This window comes from Castor canadensis, chromosome 14 (genome assembly GCF_047511655.1).
Source record: "Castor canadensis chromosome 14, mCasCan1.hap1v2, whole genome shotgun sequence".
Classification (NCBI taxonomy): domain Eukaryota; kingdom Metazoa; phylum Chordata; class Mammalia; order Rodentia; family Castoridae; genus Castor; species Castor canadensis.
Window position 1 is genome coordinate 6,222,091 of NC_133399.1, and position 12,065 is coordinate 6,234,155.

Here is a 12,065-nt window from a genome sequence, read left to right on the forward strand (position 1 = left end):
GCTGTTGGATATTGGCAGTACGTTCCTGAAGTCTCTTAGTGGCATCATGAATGATCATGGTCTGCTTGAAGTAAAAGAGCCTTGTCACAAAAACAGCATTCTTTGTACAAGGATTTGAGTGGCAACGTGTGTGAAGGAATGTAGGCTTTGGGAGATAAAGTGAGACATGCAGTTAACTGGACAAAGGCCAAAGTCCATCAGCATGAAAGGGAAAAACCAAGAAATTTTGGTGCAGACATTGGCTATATATGAACTGGGTGCAGGGGACAAAGGCATTTATTGCAAATAGTTCCAACCACAGGTGTGACATGGTTGGTCACCTTCTCCGCCCTTGTTCTTTGAGAGTTTCCGGAGCTGTTATCTGGAGGATATTCTACCAAAGCAGTTTAAGTCTAAGTCATAAGTACTTGTTATTTAAGTCTAAAACTAGAAACACCTTTATCAAGTAGAACACAGTGTAACTGAAAGCAGAATATACCCAGTTGAACAGACTGTGCAAAGTGGCCGCAAGGACAGTGATCTTTTATTTAAAAAATTTTAGGAGCAGATTGAGATGTTTCCCATGCTGTTCTTGTAGGAATAATTTTGGCCAGCTTGATATCTAAAGCAAGAGTCAATTCTAGGAATGTGTTTTGAATCAGTTTCAGTCTCCAATAAGACTGTTGCCATAGCTATCAGATTTTTGTATCTAATAAGTTAATCCTACAGCAGACATACACAGAATTCACTCAATGACACAGTAAACAATTACATTAATTCTGAGTGTACTCAAAGATAGTGATGCCTTAACATTTACCCCTTGAGGTTTTTTTTTTAAAAATAATCTCTAAAAATAGTTTACCTTGGGCTACAGTAGCTTTGTTTTTAGGCAAAAGTTTAAGTAAATTTAGGGAGCCTAATCTTGGGTGTAGGGTTAGCATCTCATACACTTGCCTGGACAAAGTATATAGGATGCCCAAGTAGAACACATAATTTCATAATAAAAATTTTTAAATTAGAATTTGTATGACAGGCTGAAAAAATGGTAGACTGTTGCAGGTAAAAATGATAATAGCTCCATTGAAATTGGTAATAGAAAGCATGGAAAAGATAGAGTGAATTAATACGTGAAGAGTTAACTTTAAGTAAGGGGCCTTGTGAAAAAAATCCAAATGCCTTATTGAATCCACAGCAGAACTCAAAATGCTGTCCTTTTGCCTTTCTGCTAATGCCTAGGAACTAGGAAACTGAGATTTTAATTTAAATACAAGGGATATTTTTAGATAGAGAATTGAAACTCTGTCTTTGTCTTTCCAGAGTGTGTGCAAGTGAGGCTGCGTGGGTGGGTCCACAATCCCAAACATATGGTATTTGACCAAGGCATCGAATGGGCCAGGCCAGGGCCACCACCTGCAGCAACCTGGATATGGCCTGTTCCCTCTCCTTGTCTTGACATATCGGCAATGCAAAGCAGCCTTTCTCAAAAGCAAGACTTTAAGGAGAAAAACTGTTAACGTGTTCAGGTACATTTAGAGGCTTAGTTTTGGTTCAAGAACTGACAGTGTGACTTGACCAGGATTTTTCTTTCCATTTCTCCTTTCTCCATTTCTTTCTATGTTGTCCTTATGCATATGGCCACCTGGGAGAGGAGACATGTCCAGATATAGTGTGTGAGGGATAAAAGTAACCTCCATTATGGCTGAGAAAGATTTAGAGAGAAGAGTTTCAAAGTTAAACATTTTGCATATATTGTGAGATGAGAAAAGAGGAAATGATGACATAACAAAGAGTTGAAGACAGAAGGTGGTTTTCAATGGAGGATAGAAAAACTTCGGGAGGGGGGAGTATTTTTGTTGAGGAGAAGAACAGAGAAAGAGAGAGACTGGAGCATAGATGAAAAGAAACCTGGATATCAGGAATCCTCAAACCATGTCCCATAGCATTGACTTTTGAGACTGTGAGGCATTTGGAAATAGAAACTGGCCTGTTTGGGCCAATGGTCATTACTCTGTAATTGATATTGTGGCCAAATCATTTTACAATATAAAATTAGCCATTTGAATTTAATGGTCTTTGTGAACTCCAGAGTCTGAAGATTTTGAGGAGACATGACAATGGACTGCCCCTCAGGGCCTTGGATCATTTTGAGCCATTTTTGTGGATTGGAAATAGAGGGTGAGAAGTTGAGACAGTTCCAGTGGGACCAAAGGTCCAATATTGAGACAATTTTATAGGACTTAAGGTCCCAAACGGGGACAATTTTTGTGGGACCTGGACTGAGGATGATAGGTGGTGGGTAATCACTGCAGTGGCCATAATTGGTAGGATAGACATTCCAGAGGGCAGGGGTGACATCACTGCCAACTGCTAGCCTATTTGTGCATGCATGTGGATATTTTTAGGAGTCCCCAGAAAACAGCAGGTGAAACAACCCAGTTGGTGGACAGAGGGAGTCTCTCCCCCACCAGAAGTTTGTGTGGTCCACAGTTTTTATCTCCAGGGTAGGACTGCAGAGACACCCGAATGGAGTAAAAAACTCACCTAAATTTGAAGGTCAGCGTTGGACACAGGTCCAGTGATCATGGCCTCTGTTGGAGCCATGAAAAAAAGGAAAGTGTGGGAGAGTATTGAAAACAAAGGGGAGAGACAGTGGGGATGAGGGAGGAAGATTTTAGCCTCTGCAGAGGATCCAAGAGTGACCCTGGGAAGAGCTGCTGCTGTCCACTGCTTTCCAAATTGTGAGAGTGCAAAGCTGGGTGTTGGACCTACACAACTACCTCAAGTTGTGGCACCTAACTTTAGAAGGTCACCTGATGGGATGATCCTCAGTGACCCCCTGACACTCTTGAGATAATGGTTTGTGGGTGAGTAAGAGCTTAAGGTGGATGTATATTTTTCTTTATGGCTGGGTGGAATGTTTTTAATAAGTTACTTTAAAGAGGGAAGGGGACCAGTTAGAACATGATTCCCTATGTTCGTTCTAACAAGAAATAAAAAAAGTTACTTTCTTCTTCCCTACTTGTATTCACAGAAAACATTTACTCAAGGTCATGGCAATGTCACGTGTACACCAGTTGATCATCACTTATCATATGTAAAAATTAAAAAGTTACATATGGGGTATGGAAAAAGATGGGGGAAGAATCCACTCTGTCATGAAGTAGCACATTGTTATTTGAAATGCATTTAGCTTACTTGTAAAAGAATTTTGTTATATTGAGCAAATAACCATAAATTGCAAAAACACTTGATATCTTGTGTAGAGCGAAACTGTGATAATGTAATTAATGTAATAGAGGACTACAATTATCTGGGTGTCTCAAATGGTATAATGCTTGCCTAGTAATCACAAGGCTTTGTGTTCACCCCCACTCTACCAACAAAAGTAAATGAATAAATAAATAAAGGATTTCAGTATGCAGGGGAGAAAGCTCAGGAAGGTAAAGACAACAATAAGGGGTGCTAGGAAAGGCAGTAGCCAAGGGTGTGGAGGGGATTGAGTCCAGTCTAGGACAAGGGAATTTTTAGTCCTGCGAAGTTGGATTTCTTCGCTTAAGTGAGACAAGGTATCACTATTTTGTTCCACTAGGCCTGACTCATTAATGTAGTAACAACATTTCTCTCGGAGGAAAAGGCAAGTGTCTCCTTTTTCAGTGGTTAGGAGATCTAGGGCCCTGCGGTTTTGTAAGGCAACCTGAGCTAATGAGGTAAGTTGTCATTGAAGAGAGGCTAGAGAAACTGAGGTTGATTCAAGGGACCTGTAGTCACTCCTCAAAATCATTTGCAGAGATGGCACTGTGGCCCAGGGCCCCACCTGCAAAGCCAGTGGCAGCGATGGAGGAGGCCAGGCTAATCCTGACCATAAGGGGCAGGAAGGTGGCTCATGGTTGTTGGGGCGAGTATAGCCAGAAGATTTCAGCCTTTCCATAGAGAGTAAGTTGGGGAACTATTATTACTGAAAGGGAGGATCCTGGAGTAGAGGCATTCATACAGGTGTGTAAGGAGCCATTGCACCAGATGTATAGTCAGAGGGTGGGAAGGTTTGAGTAGTTATAGAGACATTAGAGGGACAGAACTTGAGGAAATTAGCTCCAGAAGAGGAGTGGACAGAGGTGTAATAGCAGGTGTAGGAGGGAAGTGATTATTTGTCTGGGTCAGGTTCCCACAAAGGTATAGAAGTCAAAAGGAGGCACCACTTAGAGGTGGTGGCAGGAATAGAGAGGTTGATGGATACTGTTGCCAGCAGGGGGCGCTGGAGGGAGGCACACAAGAAACAGTGAGTAATGTTTATGGAACTGGTGGAGTTAAGAAACTGTATAGAGGTTTCTTTAGTTTGCCTCCAGGATAAAAGAATTGTGTGTGCAGGTCCTTTGGGTGGTTGGTCCTGGAATGTCTGCTCAGCTTTTAAGATGTTTGAGGAGAGTTCTATTTGTGATTGGGGAGATATAACCCATTCTCTTGATATAAAGAGGGTTCTTGAGGGTCAGAACTAGTACCTGAGTAGTACATGAAGCCTCTGACCCCATCCTGCCAACGCTGGTGCCAGGGATTGGGCATGTAAAGGAAGAAACCTGAGCCATTATAATGGGCATCTACCGTATTACCTGTTGGATGCTTTTCTGAGATCCAATGTTTTCTGCAGGTCCGATATGGGCAGCCTCCATTTGGAGACTAGAATTGTTCTTATTGTGGAGGCCCTTTTGTTAGTAGTAGGGAAGGCTTCCATCCATCCTCTGAAGCTGTCTACCAGTACCAAGAGGTATTTAATTTTTTTTTTAGCGGGGTCATATGTGTAAAGTCCACTTGCCAGTCCATGGCAGGGAGGCATTCTCTGGCTTGGTGTGTAGGAAAGGAAGGGGGTCTAACATTGGAATTAGGGTTTGTGCGCTAGCAGATTGAGTAGGATTGGGTAATCTGTTTGAGGTATTGAATATCTCTGGGAGATAGGGAAAGGGATTGGTGAAGGAAGATGTAAAGAGCATGAAGGTTAGGATGAAAAAGCATATGTAAATAGGAGAGAAGAGTTTTAATTTCAGAATGAGAGAGAGAGAGTTTAGTGAGGGGGGGGAGGAAGCTGGGGTAAGGGGGTACATGGCCAATTGGGGTGCAGTTTGGAGGACTGCTAACTTGACCTCTGTATCTGCTCAGTTGTTTCCTCTGGTAACAATAGAGGAATCAGTTTGGTGAGCTTTACAATGAATAGTGCCTATCTGGGAAGGGAGGCACGAGGCTTCTAGGACCTGGGTTATTAAGGCAGCATTAATGATGGGGCTTCCTTTTGTATTTAATAGTCCTCTTTCCTTCCAGATTGTAGAGTGGGACAACAAAGTGTGAAAGGCATATTTAGAGTCAGTGTAAATGTTAATGGCTTTGTTTTTTATCAGGGTTAGAGCTCTGGCCAGGGCAAGTAGATGACAGTGGATTTAGAGACAATAGCATATCCTGTCTTTCGTTATCCATCATGAATGAAGGAGCTGTCATCAATGAACCAAGTTTAGTCAACCTGAGAAAGGGTGCCCTCCTGAATGTGGTCTGGACAGGGGAAGAGCTCCTCAAGGATCTTGGGGTAGGAATGAACTAGGGGTGTTGAAGAGAGAGGAAGAAGGGTGGCTGGATTAAGTGGGGGACACGAGACAAAATTTAAGGTGGGATCCTCGACCAAGGCCACTTGGAGGGATAAGATACAGGAGGGGGGCATAGAGTAAAGACCCATGTATGTCAGGAGTTCTGAGAGGCTATGGGGGGAGCAAACAGTAACGGGGGACCCAAAGGTAAGCTTTTTACTTTCTTGAATTTGGAGAGAGGCAGCCACCAGGGCCCTAAGTCATGGGTCCCACCTCCTGGTTGTAGGGTCTAATTGTTTAGAGAGGTATGCTACTGGAGCAAAGGAGGGCTTTATGTTGTATCCTAAAACTCCTAGGGCAAACCTTTGCCTCTCAGAGACATAAAGGAAAAAATGACAAGTGAGGTCTGGCAGGCAAAGTGCCAGGGCTTGTAACAGGCGTTGTAAGAGAGACTTGAAATGGCCTGGCCCAGAGGGGTCCAGGGGCTCTGGATGGGGCTCTTGGATGCCTCATATAGAGGTTTGGCATTAGACTGAAGTTGAGAACCCAGGCTCTGAGGTAGCCTGCCAGGCTGAGAAAGGAGAGAAATTCAACCTTGGTGGTGGGGCAGGGAGAGAGGCTAAGAAGGCCTTATGATCTAGGTCATAGCCTTATTAGTATGAGAGATAGATAGGACCAAGTAAGTTACCTGGGTGAGAGACAGTTGAGCCTTGTTAGGGCACACCCGGTATCCCTTTTTTCCCAGAAACTTAAGCAGGAGGGCAGTGTGTTGTTGGCTATCCTTGAGTGAGGGGCTGCTGAGCAGGAGGTCATCTACGTACTGGAGGAGTTTACTCAGGAAGAGATGGAGAGTAAGGAGGTCCCTAGACAGGACTTGGCCAAAGAGGTGGGGACTGTCCTGGAACATCTGAGGCAGAACAGTCCAGGTCGATTGTTGGGAAATAAGAGAATATGGATCAGTCCAGATGAAGGCAAAGAGGTTTTGTGACTGTGGGTGGATTGGGATAGTGAAGAAAGCATCCTTTAGGTCTAGGACTGTGAAATGGGTGGTGGTACCAGGGAAGAGAGACAGGAGACTATAGGGGTTGGGCACCACCAGGTGTATAGAAGTCACTGTTGCATTCATCAAGTGGAGATCCTGTACCAACCTGTAAGACTCATTAGGCTTTTTTACAGGTAGAATAGGAGTGTTGTAGGGAGAGTGAGTTGGGCAAAGCAGGCCCTTAGCTAGAAGCTCTGAGATGATAGGCTTTAGACCCTGTAGGTGGGTTAGAGAGATGTGATATTGAGATTGGTTTGGGAAAATAGAGGGATCTTTGAGAGTAATGACAACTGGCTTATGATGTGAGGCAACAGAGATCCCATACAATGGGGTCCACCAATGTTGCCAGTAAGGTAAAAGAGTTGGGAGAAGCTTGTGGAAGCAAGGCAGCTATGATGGTGAGGAGAGACTGTGAGGATGGAGGTGAGGGGTTGATGGGTTATGGCTTTTGTGGGGATGGATGTAAGGTGAGGGTGGCCTGAAATTTTGTTAAAATGTCTCTACCTAAGAGTGGAGTGGGACACTTAGGTAGCACTAGGAAGGAATGGGTAAAGAGGGTATCTCCCAGTATGTAAGTTAAAAGAAAGGTCATTAAAGGCTAGGTAGGAGTTTCCTCCACCCCAACTATGGAGGTTGAAGAAGGCTTGGTAGGTCCCCAGAACTCCAGCAAGGCAGAAAAAGTGTGCCGGTGTTTATGAGGAGAGAAATAGGCCTACCGTCAATGATGGACATTACACTGGGCTCCCGTGAAGTTATGATTGTTGGGCCTGGGCGTCCTGGGCTCCATTAGTCTTCTTTTGTGGTTGTAGTCCTAGAAAATCAGTTAGGGAGGAGGAACATTGAGGGTGTCTAGACCTCCTGCCTTGAGAGGTGGAGGGGCAGTCCCTCGCCCAGTGGCCCTCCTTTTTGTACTTAGGGCATGGTTCTGGTGGGCAGTGTATCTTAGGACAGGCACGGGCCTAGTGTCCCTAAAGGCCACACTGAAAACATGGGCTGGGAGGTGTTCGGGATTTTCCCTGGCCTTGTGAGTTGGAAGCTGAGGGGTTTTTTCGAAGGACTTGGGCCAAAATCTGCAATTTGGTCTTCTCTCTCCTCTCCTTATCAGCCCTTTGCTATTCCTCGTGGTAATTATAAACCTTAAGGGCCATATTTAGAATTTTAGACTGTGGAGTCTGAGGACCACTTTCTAGTCATTTTAACTTTTTTCTTATGTCTGGGGCTGACTGGGAGATAAAATGGGTCATAAGAATAATTGCACCATCTTGTGTTTCAGGATCAACATTGGTATGGCATTGTAGTGCCTCTGTGAATTGGGACAAGAAACTGGCTGGATTTTCTTTTTCCTCTTGTTGAATTTCTCTGAGTTTATCAAAATTAACAACCTTTTGGGCAGCCCTCTTTAACACTGCCACTAGGCAGGTAACCCTCTGGTCTGTGGACATTGTGTCATTAGTTTGATAGTACCAATGGGGTTCTGTCCCTGCAACTGCCAACTTTCCCATGGGGTGGGCAGGGGTGGTGCATTGAACCTCATCTGAATGTGTCTTAGCTGCATCCCAGACCCTTCGTCTCTCTTCCAGGAGGAGGGTTGAGGAGAGGATGGTATAAATGTCATGCCAATGAGGCTATAAGATTTGGCCAAATACTGAAATTCATTAATATAAGAGTCAGGGTTAGTGGTGGAGAAACCGAGGTAATTTTCAAATTGAGACAGGTCTGTGAGAGAAAAGGGAACAGGAACTCGCACAATACCCTCTGTGCCAGCCACCTCTCAGAGGGGGTAGAGGGAAACGGGCTGGATGGGGGGTCCATGAGAGCAAGTGTGTGGGGGGCTCAGAGGATCCAGTGGTTCTGAGTTGGCAGGAGGGCAGGTGGAAGGGGAAGTGGAGGAAGGTGTGTGAGGAGGGGCAGGGGAAGCGGCAGAAGGAGTGGTGGAAGGAGGAGCAGGGGCCAATTGTTGAACAATGGCAGCCTGTGTCTGATAGGGCATAGGCTCATCAGTGGGATCAAAAGACAGGAAAAATCACTGGATTCAGGGAGGGTGGTTGGGGTCTTTGTATCCAGAAGGACCTGGGCAGGAGAGCAAGGGGTACAGAGAGAAGGTTTAGAGTGGAGGTAAGAAAACGCCTGGACATACAGAATCTCCTTCCAATTTCCAGTGCGTTTGCAGAAGTTATAGAGATCCCTGAGAATGTTAGTGTCGAGCATGCATTAAACATTTTGAGTCATTGTCCAATTGGTATTGTGGCCAAGCCTAAGTGGAAAGAAAAATGAGTTGTTGGGCTTTGAGATCAGGTGAGGGTTTTGAGATCAGGTGAGAGCTGTAAGGGTTCGAGTTTGGGCAGTAGGCAGCATAGAGGATTGTCTGATGGAATTTTGGAAGGTCCAGTCCCCATGCTGAGACTCGGTCCAAGGAAGAACATGGTGGGCGTCCCCAAGACATTGCTTTCCTGGACGAAAAAGAAGAGTGGACTTCAAGGGAACGTCTTCCTGGGGGAAGTGAGCATGGACCTAGTCGTAGGATTTTGACCACCCAAGAGAGAAATAGAGAACCAGAACTCCCCAAGGGAGGACCGAGGAAATCAACTGGTGGTGGGTGAGTAATGGGAGAGCACTGATCTTGTGGAGGTTCACTGTGAACGAGTGTGGTGATAGCAGCACTAGTGTGGTGTCAGGGATCCCGGCAAAGCAGCTCAAATCCCAGTAAGTTTAGCCAGGCTTAAAGAAGGCAGCTCCCACCTACATGGCTTTGGAAGGCCAGTATAATCCCCCGGCCAGGCACCCTATATAGATGTCTGCCTTGTGACCAAAGTAGGCTTGAGAGTGCAGCATATATTGGGAGAGCCTGAATTTACTAATTGAGAGAGCAAAATCTATACCGAAATCTCACATGGTCCCGGGTTTCTGCACCAAAATGTTAGGAAAATGCTGCACAGTGCACACAAAGGAGGATCACAAGAGGTTTCTCATGTCCAAGAGTTTAATACACAGGCTGGTTGGCTGAGAAAAAATGGCATGGCAGCTTCTCTTGGTGAGTCTGGCCTTAAGTAGCATTTGGGAAAAAGCAAGGGCTAGGGACAGGCAAAGGGAGGTGGCAGGAGATAAGGGACAGTGGGCTTTATTCTGCAAGGGATGAGACCAACTGCGGCTCAGGCTGCAGAATGGTGGCAAGGGGCAGTTCTTATCAATTATGACCCAGGAGGTTAAGAATGAGATCTTCCATCTCACAAGCCATTTTCATTAACTCAGTGAAGGGGTCATTTATATCTGAAATGTCAGCTAATTCCTTGGATAGGGTAGTTAATCCTTGTAGGGCCTTAGTAATAGTTCCATTATGGGCTGTATTATTTTGGTATATATGTGCAACACAATACTCCAACATTATACAAACTCCAAAATTTTCAGCCAACATGCAGCTTAATGCTAGCCTGCTCTCCCAAGCCATCTAAATAGTTCGTCCCTATTTTTCTGCTATTCTTTTGATAGTGTCTCTGAGATTGATGAAAAAAACATTGTTCTTATAATGTAGCAGAAAGGAGGGCCAGAAGAGAAGCAGACAGGCTATGTTCTGATAATGAGGCAGAGGGAAATGATGGCAAGGCAGAGATAAAACTTAGAGAACTGAAATGTGAAGCAGATCACATAGTACTGGGGAAAAGAAATAGCCAATTAAGTCACATGCAGCCATATTTGGGTTGAGTTTTGCTTTTTGCTTGGGTAACCTGCTTGCAAGGATATATAAGGTGAGACCTCTTTGTTCTTGAGGCTCAGCCTTTGATTATGAGCCCACTGGGTCTGTGCTGGCACAATAAAGCCTTGATTCCTGCTACATTGCCTCAGTATCCCATGTCTCAGCTTGAGATTCCTGCAACAGTAATTAATCCAATCAACATTTTTATTTATGGTGGAACAACAAAAGAGTTCTGATTCAAATCCTGCTGCAATTTGATTTCTGGGACACATCCTCGAGAAGGGAGTAACAGATCTTCCTTCCTAGCAGAGTGCTAGGACCAAATACCAGTCTACAGCCATTGCCCTCAGCAATCCAGGCCTCCTATCTGGTCCCTACCCAGCTCAGCTTGGGGATTCATTGTTGTTAAGTAGAATATGTTCTTCAGAGTGGAGCCTGCTTCTTCTGGTAGGAAATTGGTTCAAGAATATTCTGAGAGAATTCTTTACTCACTTTTCCAAGTGGACAGCCTATAATCTCAGAGAAGTGGTTCATAGACCAGGCCATGTGAGGGTTCACTCTACCAGGAGGAAAGTCCTGGTTTAGTATCTTAGATGGTCCCTGTTTTAAAGATGCCCAGACTCATCAAGTCCTACTTGGAGAAATCCAGACAGAACACAATTACATATCAAGGAATGTTAATATAAATGAGGGAGGCAATCACAAGGGGCCCTATAATCTCTGCCAGAAGGTAGAGGAGCAGTAAGCATGGCACAGGACTGGTGTTTCAGTTTCAGGACATTTAGGGGGACTGTTTGGGGCTTTGAATTGAGGGTCTCACTCTTGCTCTACATTTTGAGACATTGTGCCAGCAGTTTTGTCTGTAGGATACGTTCAAGTTAGGGTCCACAAACTATTTGACTTCAATCCACCTGATCTCTTTCTCATGAGTAGTTAGGATTAGTTACCTGAATAAGCCACTGTAGACTAGCAAACACTTTCAAATTCTTGGTAAACTCTGAGAGGGGAAAGGTTTGCGCAGTTTCTGAAGGCCAATGGGAAATGGAGAAGTTCTAGGGTTGTGCCTCTAGGTAGGGTCACGTTTCAGACAAACCTGTGAGCAATCTGAGCATACTTGCAATTGGACTGAACTTCAAGGGTACTAAATTTTGTTCAAGTTTATTAAATTTTGTTCCTGCTAGGCATTGGTGACTCAAGCTTTAATTTAAGCTACTTAGGATCCAGAGTTGGGAGGATTGAGTTTAGAAGCCCAGCAATTGTTCATGAGACTCTATCTTGAAAAAAACCATAACAAACAAGGGCTAAAAGAGTTGCTCAAGTGGAAAAGCAACTGTATAGCAGGTCCAGGCCCTCAGTTTGAACCACATGCTACCCCCAAAATAAAACAAAATAAAAAATCAACCAAACCACTACTTATGATAAAGAATACATTAGTAATATCCATGCATTGACCATACTAACTCTCATAATTTGCTGTGATTAACCCTGACTTCTTTTCTGTGCTAGAAAAGGAGCCTGGAACCAACATTTCCCATTATCCCTTTCATAACCTCGTACATTCCTGCACAATCATTTCAGATGCCAATGTTTTGCCTCAAAAACGATGTGGACTAATCAGTGAAAATAATTTTTAAATGATAGGTAAATAGTTTTAAAGTGAATTTTGATTAATTTCAGCCTGAGTCAGCCAAACACATTTTAGTGTCAGAGTAAACCAAAATGAATCAAGCACTGGTGACTCAGGGTTGTATCTTTGGTACTTGGGAGACTGAGATCAGGAGTATGGCAG